The following is a 14,602-nucleotide window of genomic DNA, read 5'->3' as shown; positions in this document are numbered from 1 at the left end:
TTGGCCTCCCAAAATGTTGGGATTACAGGCATGAGCCACCGTACCTGACTGCAAAACTTATTCTTAAACTAAGAATGCTTTTGTTCATAAGATATCAGGACATCAGGACATTTCCTGGGTCTGTTATCTCCTGGGTTTGTTAAGTCCTGGGTCTGTTCAGTAAACATTATTAACTTCTTCCCTTAACTGTAAATATCCTATGACTAAAAATGTCTAGCCTCCTGGGAATGCAGCACAGTAGGTCTCAGCCTCATTTTACCTAGCCCTAATTCAAGATGGAGTCACTCACTCTGGTTTGAATGCCTCTGACACATTTCTCCCCTGCCATTTATAAGGGGACCCTTAATCCTGAAGGTTGCAGAGGGATAGAAATTTATCTTCTGTAGCTTCTTCAGGTTGAACAGGGGTAATGATATTCCTGCCTAACAATATTTAGGGTCTCTTGTATTTAGAGTTGGGAGGAGTTTAGTCATAAAGTGTTAGTATGGTGAAGGTCATTCAAAACTCTGAGTCCTGATGAAAGATGATAAAGATGATACCTGGAAGATTAATAAGTATTTAAGAAAACATTGAGTAAGCTTATCCTGAATTATCTACAAAGAGTACAACAGCAATATATTCTACAACTGTAAAGCAAAATCAGTAAAATTGTCTCAAACTAAATAAGACAGCTTTTTATGAACTGGGCAGTTGTGGGAACCAAGCTGATAGGGGGTCACTAGCTGATTTCATTATGTGTCCAGAATTAGAATATTGATTCAGATTTTTATGTTACTCATGCCTCTTTTTTCTTTTGAGCAGCAGCCAGAGATCACTGGTTGGTTCACAGGACTAAGCAGGGTCAGTCTAAAGTGCAGAAAAAACTCAAAAACAATGGATGAGACTAGAGTCTAGTAACAGGTGTACCATAGTTTGTGAAACATAATTTTTCTCTCTCCAGTCCCTATTTTTATTAAAACAAACCATGGTAGGACTGATTTGTTGGCAAAATAAATTTTAGTCTTATTGTATGTGGACTGATTTGTTGGCAAAATAAATTTTAGTCTTATTGTATGTGGCCTGGTTATTTGTATAAAGTGAAGCAAGAATAAGTATTTGCCATATAGTCTCTTTTGACTTTGATGGAACTGTGTTCTATAATCTAATCTTAGATTAGACTTTTTAAAGCCTTGGGGCCAGTCATGGATTTATGTGTGTCTGCAAATATGGGTTGGATAAGTTTCTCTCCTCTGGATGTCCCAAGATATTTGGGGCTCCTGGGCCTGTCAGAAAGTGACATTCTTTACTTACCACAGGTCAGGAGCCCTGTACAAGGCTCAAGATATGAGGTCAGTTTTCTTAGGGGCTTTAATTGGCTCTTTAAATGAATTTTGATTCCTTAAAGCAGTCTGTTTACATTTGAAAGCATGTCAGTCATTCCAGTCAAAGCCTTGGTAAAATAACCAGTGTCTCCAATTGTGTCTTGTCACAAAGGAAAAATTCTTACTGGACTTATGTAAATAGCTATATCACCATAAGTTAAAAATACTCACAAATAGTTTCCAAATTTGGGAGAAATCAGGTAGAGGGAAAGAAATGTGCTCTAAATTTTGTTTACAGTAGCATATTATACTCAATTGTTAAAAGCTGTACATAGCTCAAAATAAAAGTTTTCTTGACTCTGAAAAACAAAACGAAGGCAAAAAGTCATGAATAGATTATTTTGGTCTTTTATTAGTTGTCTATGCAATTCCTGTTTTTCTCAATATTTATGAACACATTAGTTTTCCAAGAGTCTTGGAAGTTTTTCTTTGTTTTAATGGCATACATTTCAAAGCTGTGAAAGTCCTGCTTTATAAGAGTACCTGTCAGAGTCCTATAGCTTATTATAAACTGCCTTTTGAAGAGAATCAAAACAAGACAATTGCTTGTGGATGACAAAAAGTCTTAGGGCAGCTGCAGTACAGTCAGAGACACAATTGACAAGGAAATTTGGCCCCTTGTGGCACACAATAATTTAAGATAACAATTATAACTATTAATGATAACATATACTAAGTTATACCAGAATTATAGTAGTTTTGCATAATTTTGGAACACATACCAATAACACATATAAATAATCCAAAAAATGTCAGATGCCATTTTGTATTTGACAATACTTCCTATATGATTTTAGTATGTCAAATAAGTCAAATATGCCATTATTGGACTCCAGGGGACCTAATATCTAAAAGGATTATCAAGTCAGGAAAGACTTATTAAGTCTTTAGGTCCTAATTAAGTCCTAGTTTGATTTGGGAAAGTTTGTTAAATAGCAAAGATGTAAAACACTTCATGTTATAAAATAGAATATCAGGTCACCTTAAGTCATATATTTAGCCAAAATGATAACTTAAAGATTTAAAAAAGGCAAAAACCTTTACCCATTGATAGAGGGAAGAGTTAGCTTTCCAAATAATGTCTCTTTTCTCTCCTTTCTTTTTTCTTTAGTTTATTCAAAAGGCAAACAAAAATCTTTTGTCTTTTAATATTACATTAAAATCTTGTTCAAAAGAAAAATCCAAATTTCACTTTTGCATTAGTGTACTATTAATGTCAAATCCAATTTTTAATAAAATCATATGGACAAAACCTACTCACTCCTAATCAGTTTGACCGTAAAGTAAGATTCTCATAAACCTTTTATAGCCCTTTAAATTTTTTGTTGATGGCAAGATGGCTGCCTCTGCCTTTGCCAGTGCAGTGAGAGCAGCTTCAGGAATCTTATAGCCCCTGAATATTTTGGCATCTTCAGCCTACCAAAACTGTGTCAAGAATGCCTCTCTTATTACTGCATTGTGCACTGGACGTTTTAGTCATATTCAGACACCAGTTGTTTCCTCTGCTCCCAGACTTACCACATCTGTCAGAAACCCGACATGTGGGCATCCTGCGGTAATCTTTAATAGAGTGGCCCCCTTACTTCCAAGTGTCCTGAATCTGCCAGTCAGATCCCTAACATTCGTTTGTACACGAAAAGGCAAGAGAAAGACCGTGAAAGCTGTCATCTATAGGTTTCTTCGACTTCATTCTGGCCTTTGGTTGAAGAGAAAGGCTGGTTATAAGTAAAAATTACGGAAAAAGACCCTTGCAAGAAAAAAGCGATTGAGGGAATCTGTGTTCTGCAGTAAGATCCAGAGTAAACTCTTAGATAAAATGATGATGTCCTTCTGGAAGAGGCAAAAAACTGGTATGACGATGATCCTTATCAGAAGTTATCATGATCAAACAAACCTGAAAGTATAGGTCAGAAGTTTCACTTGTTTCTCAGTCATTGAATATGTATCTTTGTGTACGTGATATCTTCGCAAAAATGGGTAAGTATAAAACTTGATGTAAATTGCACCAACGAATAGGTAAACATACAGTGCCAACGTTAAACTTGTAAAAGTTTTAAAACTTAAAAAAAAATTTGCTAAAGAGTAGATCAGTGCTCTAAGAAAACCCTGTTGTGCGTTTTTCCAATATTCAATTTATGGAAAAACTAAACAATACCCTTTTAATTTTAGTCAATTTGTTCACACACAGAATTTCTTTTACAAGATTAATTTTCCACAAACTTTCCACCATTTGCTCAAATTTTTAGCTTTATTCTATCTAATTTAAAATAATTATTCAGCCCTCTGAACTAGGCAAGGAACTCCTCACATTCCCATGTCTTTTTATAAGCTTTTACAGAAAATACATTCTACTTTTCTTACATACCTTGCTCCAATAGTCTCAATTACATATGTTACAATGTTAACTCATAGCAACTTTTATTTTTGGTGAAAAACCTAGTAAGTGAGCTATTTTAACCTTGTGTCAGATTGTAGAGCCCAGGACAAGGACAGAGCTGTAAAGTCTGACTCTTCCCAGCCTAGTCAGGGGACCAGGCTAATTCCATACATCTCAAGGCCTTACCTGGAATTCGCTGTAAAGCAGACAAGTCAAATAATTATAAAAAATGTCATAGAAGCAGTTTATGACCTTAACACATTTACCAAGGACAGTATTCAGCTTGCCTATTTTAGACTAAATGTCTAAAAGTCATGTGAACTAAATGACATTAAAGTTTTTATTTTTCTGACAAAATAGGTGCTTTCTTTTTTTTTTTTTTTTTTTTTGACAGAGTCCTGCTCTGTCTCCCAGGTTGGAGTGTGATGGCGCAATCTTGGCTCACTGCAACCTCCACTTCCCAGGTTCAACAATTCTCGTGCCTCAACCTCCCGAGTACCTGGGATTACAGGCACACACCACCACACACGGCTAATTTTTGTATTTTTAGTAGAGATGGGGTTTCACCATGTTGGCCAGGCTGGTCTTGAACTCCTGACCTCAGCTGATCCGCCTGCCTTGGCTTCCCAAAGTGCTGAGATTACAGGCATGAGCCACCACACCTGCACCCCCCTTTATTTTTTTTGAGATAGAGTCTTGTTCTGTCACCCAGGCTGGAGTGCAGTGGTACAATCTCAGCTCACTGCAATCTCTGGCTCTTGGGTTCAAGTGATTCTCCTGCCTTAGCTTCCTGAGTAGCTGGGACTACAGATGTGTGCCACCACACCTGGCTAACTTTTGTATATTCAGTAGAGACGGGGTGTCACCATGTTGGCCAGCTGGTCTTTAACACTTGGCCTCAGGTGATCTGCCCACCTCAGCCTTCCAAAGTGCTGAGATTACAGGTGCGAGCCATTGTACCCAGCCACTTATTTTTCTTTAAATCAGTTAACCAGAGCTCTTTCATATGTAAACATCACACACACAACACATATAAATACACAGACAGATGGAAGAAGATCTAATTGTTATAATATTTTTTATTTGCCAGTTTTAAGTTTCTTAATTGGATTACTGGCTTCAGGCAGAAGCCCTTCAAGGAACAGGGCCAGGAAAGCATGCAGTTTCTGGGGCCTAATAAGCAGGCACAGTTGGAAGGCAAAACAGATCCTCCAAAATTAAGAGTCCCATTTTTATACTGGATCCTTGATCCCCAAAAAGAGAGAATTAGCCCATCCCCTATGGGAGTCTTATCTCTCAGTTCGGGTGGGGACATTTCCATACCTTCCAGGTGGTCAAGAACATGCTTCTTTGATCCCAGTGTGCCAAGAGCAGAGTATTCCTCCCTCATAGCTGCCATTAGCTATCCCTAAAAGTATATGTCCTACCTAGTTATTACACACCAAGGCTAAAAGCGCTCATAATGCAAGTGATTTTGACCATTTATGTAACCAGTTTTCACAGAGAGGCCAGAAGCCTGACTGGTAGGAAATTCTTACCTTTTTGCCAGCATGCCAGGTTTCTGGGTTACCTTTCTCTGAGTGGCTTTGATAGTCTTGCTTGTTGCCCCATAGCTGTGGAGTTCAAGCCACATTACAGAAGAAAATCATCTTTTTCCATTTCGTGGACCCATAGGCAAAGCCTCTCAGTTTTGCAAGATGCCACCCAACAGGCTATGTGGGGGAAACAAATGAACATTTCCATTTTGTCCAGAGAAAAATACACATGACAAATATAGATACTAGTCACCCCACTCATCACCCAGCATCAACCTGGCAAGGCTCAAACTTGCCCCTGTTGGCCCCTGTCAACCCCTGTCATCTTTGATCCACTTAAAGTGGGGTGGGATGACCTCTAACCAGGAGTTTCAACATGTGGTCTCTGGGCAAGATGGAAAAGCAGACAGTTGCTCTGCAAGACAGAAAAGATAGTAAAGAGAAAGGAGAGAGAGAGAGGAAAGGGAAGGGCGAAAAGCATTGTCTGTGGTGGGGCAGGGAGGCGAGGAGCTCAGGGATGCCAGGGAAAGACCCACCCAGTGCAGCAACACTGAATCAAAAGTCTAGGCAGCTGCTTGTCAGTTGTGAAGAGATCTTCTCCAGCAGGCTGTCAGCTCTCACATTTCCCCCTTTGCGGGAGAGAAAGCTCCCCATTGTCCCACGATCCTGTACATGCCTAATCCTGTCACCCACAGCTGTCAGCAAAGAGTTCAAGGCAGATTAATCCAAAGAGAAAAGTGGTCAACATCCCATAGTGTCAAATCCATGTTTGACCAAAAGAGGCCTTACTGAGAGGACCCCCTAACCCCTTACTTCTCAGGAGGGATGCTAACCCTTCTGAGTTGGGCCTTTAACCCAACTTTGTCCTTTGCCTGGGATGGAATGTATCCTACCATTTATCCAAAGTCGGCCAGTTGGTGCTGTGCAGACGATTTTCCTTTGGTTAAGTGGGGGTCTCTCCAGTATCATCCCTTCATGGCTCATCACAGAATATGTTACTGGAAAGGGTCCCAGTCCAGACCCCAGGAGAGGGTTCTCAGATCTTTCACAGGAAACAATTTGAGGCAAGTCCACAGAATAAAGTGAAAGCAAGTTCATTAAGGAAGTAAGGGAGTAAAAAGGTGACTACTCCATAGAGAGACCAGGGCATTCTCAAAAGCGAGAGGAGGAACACATCTGTCTTAGTTAGGTACAATGCTTGTTTATATATAAGATAACAAGGCAAAAAGTCCTGGGGAGATGTGTTCTACTACAACGGCTTGTGACAAAGGATTGTTAATCTTTGTGTAACTACTTTCAGAAGAATATTATTTTTAAAGCAAAACTTATTCTTTTTTCCTTTTGAGACGGAGTATCACTGCAAAACTTAAACTAAGAATGCTTTTGTTCATAAGACAGGACATCAGGACATTTCCTGGGTCTGTTATTTCCTGGGTTTGTTAAGTCCTGGGTCTGTTCAATAAACATTATTAACTTCTTCCCTTAACTGTTAATATCCTGTGACTAAGAATGCCTAGCCTCCTAGGAATGCAGCCAGTAGGTCTCAGCCTCATTTTACCCAGCCCCTAGGCAAGATGGAGTCACTGTAGTTTGAACACCTCTGACAGATTCCTTGGTGTGGAAACTGTGTGGCATTTCATTCTATTCAGTGACACAGTGGACAGGTGAGTTACTAGTGAAGATGTAGAACAAAGGGATTAGTACTGCCCTGGATGTGTGTGTATGGTGGGGGGCAGAGGGATTGTGGCACTTGTTACTGGCTATAGAGCAGGAAGTAGGTAGGAGAGCACTGGGTAAGGATGGGATTTTGGGGCTGTCAGTGTAGTTATCACAGAAGTCAAAGGCATGCAGGGAACAGAGTGGAGGAAGAGTCCAGTGTTTTATATTCACGAGTCATGGAATAGGCATTGTGAAGCCTCTGGCTTATAAGGTGGTATAAGTCAGGGCCACTTAGAGAAAGGAAATTTCTTCTTAGAAGAGCAAAGTAGACAATCAGGAGAGATTAGCCATACTGTTAAAGAATATTAAGGAGTGGGAATGAGGAACATGGGAAGGCATAGATGCCCCTTCTCTGCATTCCTTAGCACTCTGTGGGTCCTGCTCATGCGACATTGACCATCAAGTGTGGTAATGGCTGAGTTCCTTATGGGCTCCCCCTCTAGACTGTATATTTCTTGAAGGTGAGGCCGTCACCAGCACCTAGCCCAGGGCTTATGCTGTACTAAACATTCAGTAGGCATTTGGTTAATGAATGAATATATGTGGTGGATGGGCAGGGGGAGAAACAAAGCATCCATGAGCACAGATGTTGGAAAGTAGAGAGAAAGCTTTGCTAATGATTTTATTTTTATCTGTTTATTATGGAAAAAGTTTAAACATATTCAAAAGTAGAGAAAATGGTATAATGAATCCCTTTTTACTTATCACTCAGCCTCAACAGTGATCAACATATGGCCAATCTTGCTTCATTTATCTGCCCCCCTCCCCATTGGATTATTTTGAAACAAAGCCCAGATGTCATATTATTTCATCTGTGAAACCTCAGTATGTATCTTCGAAACATTGAAGAGACTTGCCTTTAAATAATATAACCACAATGTCATTATCACAGCAGAAAACAATTGCAGAATAATTCCTTACTGTCATGAAATATTGGTGTTCAAATTTCCCTTATTGTCTTGTAAATTCTCCCCTTCCCCATTGGTTGGTTAGAATTCGTATCCAAATAAGGGCTACTCATGTATTTAGCTAATAAATCTCTTAGGCTTCTCTTAGTCTATAGCAAGCTTGTCCAACCTGTGCTGCCAGGACAGCTTTGAATGTGGTTCAACAAAAATTCATAAACTTTCTGAAAACATTATGAGATTTTTAAATTTAAATTTAATTTTTTTTTAGCTCTTTGGGCATCATTAGTATTAGCGTATTTTATGTGTTGCCCGACAGTTCTCCCTTACAGTGTGGCACAGGAAACTGAAAGATTGGGCATCCTTGGTCTGTGGGTTCACCCTTCTTTATTTCCTTGCAATTTATTTATTGAAGAAACCGGATCCTTTGTCCTGTAGAATTTCCCACAGTCAGAATTTTAACTAACTACATCCCCATGTACTTTAATTAATTTTTCTGTCCCCTGTATTTCCTGTGAACAGGTAATGAGAACCTGAGGTTTGATCATATTTTCAGATTTTTGGCAAGAAGGCCTGTGAAGGTGGAGGGGCTCTATGCTTCCTGCTGCATGGCATCAGGAGGCAACTGCTGCCTTGTCCCTCCCTTTGTTGTGTGAAGCCCCATCAGTGAGCACAGGTGTTGTAAGCCTGACCCGTGTGTCATCTGCCTCCTTATCTGTTTTTTGCTTTGTGATTTTGGCAGCCATCGGTAATTATTGTGTAGGTTAGGGGTTATTAAACTTTTTATGTAAAGAGCCAGATAGTAAATAGTTTTGGCTTTGAGGGCCAATATGGTCTCTGTCATTGTAGTAGGAATGCAGCGTTGGACAGGATGTGCATGAATGGGTACAACTACGTGCCCATAAAACTTCATTTACCAGATTAGATTTGACCTACTGGGAGTTATCTGCCAACTCTTGATCTAGATTGATTATTGTACTAAGGATTATACAATAATACAATTCCATCATTATTGGTTGAAATGCTTCTATAAAGAAGAATTTTACCTCATCAATAATTTGGTTACTTTAAAGGCATAACAGAAAGGAAGCTGCATATAAAGAAAAGGCAGAATAAATTCTTGTGTCTTTCCCTTGGTTATTTGGTTTCAGAGTGGGTTACTTTCCTCACATCTTCCAAAGGAATTCAGTTTGTTTTTTAAGTTTCATCATGAAATCATGGCTTTTTGACATACTTGGTGTTTCAGTCTTTCTGGACTTAGGCCCTGTGGGTACACAGGAGGAGCCCCATGGCTGGTGTTGATTAACAGTTGCACTGCAACCACAGGGCCCCTGATGCATTATGTGCTCCATGGCAGAATGGTTTCCATGTCTTGGTTGTACTGTTATTGTAAACTGTATGAGTGGTCTCTGTCTGCAGCTTTATGATCCATCATGGTACCGTTTTTAAAAAGTTTTATTAGGCCAGGTACAGTGTGGCTCACACCTGTAATCGCAGCTTTGGGAGGTTGTAAACTTTGGGAGGTTGAGGCGGGAGGATTGCTTGAGGCCAGGAATTCAAGACTGGCCTGGGCAACATAGCAAGACCCTATCTCTATGCCCTCCCCATTTTCATACCTTTATTAGGTATGAAAATATATGATTTTCAAATTCAGAAATTTGATTCTTTCCAACAGTTTTACATAGTATTTAAAATTTCCATGGGCTAAAACTTTTTATTAGCCCCCACATATGAGTGAGAACGTGCAGTACTTCTCTTTCTGTGCCTGGCTTATTTCATTTCACATAATGTCCTTCAGACTTATTCATATCGCTGCAGATGACAAGATTTCATTCTTTCTTAGGGCTGAATAGTATTTCATTGTGTATACCTACCACATTTTAAAATCCATTCATCTGTTGATGGCCACTTGATTCCAAATCTTAGGTCTTGTAATAGTGACCAGCTGTCTATTTTTAGCTTCTGCTGCACACTGTCTCTGCTTTGGCCTAATATATCCTGACTATTCTTTGCTTTTTTTTTTCCTTTTTTTTTTTTTTTGAGATGGAGTCTTGCTCCTGTCATCCAGGCTAGAGCGCAATGGTGTGATCTATGCTCACTGCAACCTCCACTTCCCAGGTTCAATCGATTCTCCTGCCTCACCTTCCCTAGTAGCTGGGATTACAGATGCATGCCACCATGCCCAGCTAATTTTTGTATTTTCAGTAGAGATGGGGTTTCACCATGTTGGCCAGGTTGGTCTCAAACTCCTGACCTCGGGTGATCCACCCGTCTTGGCCTCCCAGAGTGCTGGGATTACCTGAGTGAGCCACTGCTCCCGGTCTGTCCTTTGTGTTAGACTACTCTATAATGTTCTTTCTCTACTTAATGTATCTTGGCTCACTACAGAAGTGTCCTAAGTTTCACTTCTTTCTGTGGAGGTTTTCCAGACTAATGATGACCATCTTCAAGGATACTAACGGCTGAGCTCTTTTTCTCTCAACCACAAATATAGGAAGAATTTATTTGTAATTTAAAAGCTTCCCCAAATTCATCGTTTCCTGGGCTGATATGAAAGGAAGCCATGCTCTACTTTCTTCCTGCTCTGTAGTCAGTAACAAGCACCACCCCCGCCCCCCACCATACACACACACCCAGGGCAGTAATCCCTTTGTTTTACATCTTCACTAGTAACTCACCTTCACTCATCTTCACTAGTAACTCACTGTGTGACTGAATGGAATGAAATGCCACACAGTTTCCACACCAAGGAATCTGTCAGAGGTGTTCAAACTAGAGTGACTCCATTTTGCATAGGGGCCTTTTGGGGATAGAGTATTTAGAATGTCTGTCACATGACAAAATTACGTAATATACAATAAATATAAAACTATCCTAGCAATCTTCTTTTTATGTAAGTATCATTTTGTCTCATTTAGAAAACACTGCAGGCATTTACTTTATCCTAATCTTCACAGTTGAATATATGTCAATCAATAATGCCACATTATGTAGCTGTGTTGCAAAGTGACACATTCATTAAGATTGATTCTAAAAGGCCTATTGAGAAAAGCCACTGAGGGCAAATAAATTCAATAAAATTTAATCTACAGTTCTTTTTCTTCTTGTCAAGCTTGGATTAAGGCATATATTAAATGTGGTAGAATATAGAAAGTTTTTTTATTTCCTTTTAAAACCTTTTTGCCCATTATTAATTGAGGCATTTCATTAATTGGATTGGTGACATTTTTGCTGAGTCTGAGTACAGTTGGACCTTGGTGAACAGAAATCTACTTCATCTCATGAGATGTTGTAGCCATTTTTATTAATGCTGGAGAAGAGATGGTGTATTCATTAGAATTATGGAAAGTGAGCAAAACGTTTTGGTTTGTGACTTTGTTTTTATTTTAGGATAATATTATAAAAATAATACCTTTGTAGCTTTAACTGTATTTATAATTTTTAGAACATTGTGAATACTGAGATATTGTAGTGATAACTGTTTTGCTTAGTATGTAAAGAAACATTTGTAGAAAATTTAAAAGCCTTAAGGAGAAAGTATATTTCTTCAGGTTGATATCTGGACATTTACAGAGAAACAATCCTATGGGAATTTTATTCTCTGAATTGTATTAATAGATACTTTTGGTGAGCCTAAACCTGAAACTGATTGTGAACAAATATTTATCAGTTGGAGATTTTAAATGATGAAGACAAAGAATGGAATTCTTTTATTTTTTCATCATGTATTGAGAGCTTCCTAGATGCTATGACTTCTAAGTCTTTTATGTATTTTTTAATGTTTATAGATTTCTTGGGAAGTTCAGCTGATTTGATATTTTTATGGACATTTTAGAGTGTTAAATTTATAATCTGTTGGGAGGCCGAGGCAGGCGGATCACAAGGTCAGGAGATCGAGACCATCTTGGCCAACATGGCGAAACCCCATCTCTACTAAAAATACAAAAATTAGTCGGGTGTGGTGGTGTGCGCCTGTAGTCCTAGCTACTTGGGAGGCTGAGGCAGGAGAATCGCCTGAACCCGGGAGCTGGAGGTTGCAGTGAGCCGAGATTGCGCCACTGCACTCCAGCCTGGCGACAGAGCAAGACTCCATCTCAATAATAATAATAATAAAATCTATAATCTGAAAATCTACATTATAAAATGTGTAGCATTCAAGAATATTTATCAAGACAAAGTGCTGACTTCACCACACACAGAAGGGTGTGGTATACCATTCATGGATAGGAAGAGGTGGGAGGAGTCTTGGAGACATTTCAAGATATTTATATGGCAGGTATTTATTGAGTATCTACTCTGTGCTAGCTTATGATAGGTGCTTGTGCTAGAATGGTAAGCAACATATTAGTGGTTCTTGTATTCTTATAATTTACATTTTAGTAGTAGAAATTTAGAACAAACAAATTAGTTAAATTGGGCTTCTCGAAGTTTGTTGAAGGAAGTAAACAGAGTGCCGTAATAGAAAATAAGGGGTAAGGGATTTTGAAAACGAGTAATTGGGGAGGACCTCCTTGAGGACTTTATATTGAGATCTGCTGTGGTTTTGGATATTTGTTACTTCCAGACCTCATGTTGAAATTTGACCAGATCTCTCATGAATAGATTAATGCTCTTCTTTGGGGGTGAATGAATGAATTACTCTGTTAGTTCCCTTGAGAGCTCATTGTTAAAAAAAGCCTGGCACCTCCCCTGTCTCTTGCTTCCTGTCTTGCCATGTGATCTCTGCACATATCGGCTCCCTTTCATTTCTTCCCACGGATAGAAGCAGCCTGAGATCCTCATCAGATGCAGATGTCCAGTCCTGAACTTACCAGCCAGCCAGAATTCTGAATCAAATAAACCTCTTTTCTTTATAATTTACCCAGCATCAAGGTATTCCTTTATAGCAACACAAAACAGACTATGGCAAGATCTCTAAGAAGGAATGAGGTTAGTATGACATTTCACATTGAGCAAACAGCCTAAAATATGAAAGACTTTGGACTGTTCATGGAACTTAACAAAGGCCAGGGTGGCAGGAAAACAATATGTTCAAGACAGGGTTGGAGGGATGGCAGAGGCCAGATCATACAGTACCTTGCTGCGTAGAGTTTGGATTTTAATCTCTGTGTAATGAAAAACGATTTAAGTGTAATAAACAGATGGTAGATATGATCCCATTTACATTTTTGGAAGCTAACTGGTTATTGCAATGAAAATAATTTGTAGTGGGGCAAGATTAGAAGCATGAAGATAAATTAGAAGGTTCTGCAATGAACAAGGTCAAAGCCTGGATTAGGATGTCAATGATGAAGATGGAATGAAATTGGAAAATTGGAAACATACTTTGGTTGAATTGACTGACTTGCCAATGGATTGGACATGAGGAGTGAGGTATAATGTAGAATCAAAGGTGACTCCTAGTTTTTGAAAAATTGAGAGAATGGTGGTGCCATTTATTAAAATGGGGAAAACTGCAGGAAACAATTTGGTGGTAGTGAGAGGTGACAGTTGAAATTTGTCTTAGACCTGTTAAATTTGAAATGTTTGTGTTAATACAAGTGGAGGTACTGTAAGCCCTCTGGAACTCAGAGGGAAGGGATAGGCTGCAGACACAAATTGGGGGGCAGTCATCATGTCATGGTATTCAAAGCTACTGGAGGAGATGGAACAATCCAAGGGAAAGAGTGCAAGCAAGGGCTAGGGAGTTCTAACCTCTAGAGATTTGATAGAAGAGGAGCTGGCAGAAAAGATTGAGAATAGTGATCAGTGGTCAGTGAACTAGGAGGAAAACTGGAAGACTGTGATGTCATGGAACCTGTGAGAATAGATAGTTTCAAGAGTAAGGGTATAGTCACTGGGAAGAAGGTGAAGGACAGGTGAGACAAGGTAAAGGCAGAAAAGGATCCATTTGCCTTTACAATCAGCTTCTGCTTTCAGGAACCTTATCTTGATGGTCTTTGCATCCCCAGCATCTTGCACATGGTATGACACTTAATAGATATTAAGTAACTGCTGGCCGAATTATTAAATGAAAGTGATAATATATCAAAAGAGGGCTACATCATGAGTCCATTAAGAATTAAAACTTAACTTGGCCAGATGTAGTGGCTCATGCCTGTAATCCCAGCACGTTGGGAGGCCAAGGCAGGAGGATTGTTTGAAGCCAGGAATTTGAGACCAGTCTGGGCAATATACCAAGACCCCATCTCTACAACAAACAAACAAACACACAAACAAAAAACCAAACCCAACTGTTACTCTTTTGAGCTCTATAGCAGTTGAAGATGACTTTTCTGTCAATAACAAATGTATTGATGAAGGACAGTTGGTGATTTTCAGCCATGGCTTTGGGAGTATTATGTACTTTTTTGATGAGAGAGAGAGAAAGTGTGTGTGTGTGTGCACGCGCACGCATGTGTGTGCGCATGTGATGTACAGTATTAGTTACATTTAGTGAAATAGGTATTAAAATAATCTACTTAAGTTTGAAATTGTAGAAATGGTACATATAACCTATGATAATTTCTTTAGACATTTTAGTTTTTCTTGATAAGGTTAGAGAGTTTTATTAAACTTTGGCCAAGGGAAATTACGAAGGAAGAAATTAATAGGAAAGAAATTAGTCTAATGGAAGAGGATTCAGTCCTTCTTAATAATGTAATTTTCAGGCCATATTCTTATTAATCATGATCTTAAATTATATCTTTGTTTGCCTCTTCCAAA

At 39.1% G+C, this 14,602-nt stretch overlaps 1 protein-coding gene and 1 pseudogene across 10 annotated transcripts in view; both read left to right on the top strand.

Annotated features, from left to right (window-relative positions):
• The window catches only part of RNF182 (ring finger protein 182), a 229,355-nt gene that overhangs the window by 195,897 nt on the left and 18,856 nt on the right, over nt 1-14,602 (top strand). The gene's annotated exons all lie outside the window — the stretch shown is intronic.
• Nucleotides 2,591-3,267, top strand: LOC129473219 (large ribosomal subunit protein bL35m-like; annotated as a pseudogene).

This window comes from Symphalangus syndactylus, chromosome 23, assembly GCF_028878055.3.
Source record: "Symphalangus syndactylus isolate Jambi chromosome 23, NHGRI_mSymSyn1-v2.1_pri, whole genome shotgun sequence".
Classification (NCBI taxonomy): Eukaryota; Metazoa; Chordata; class Mammalia; order Primates; family Hylobatidae; genus Symphalangus; species Symphalangus syndactylus.
This window is presented reverse-complemented; position numbering and strand designations above follow the sequence as displayed.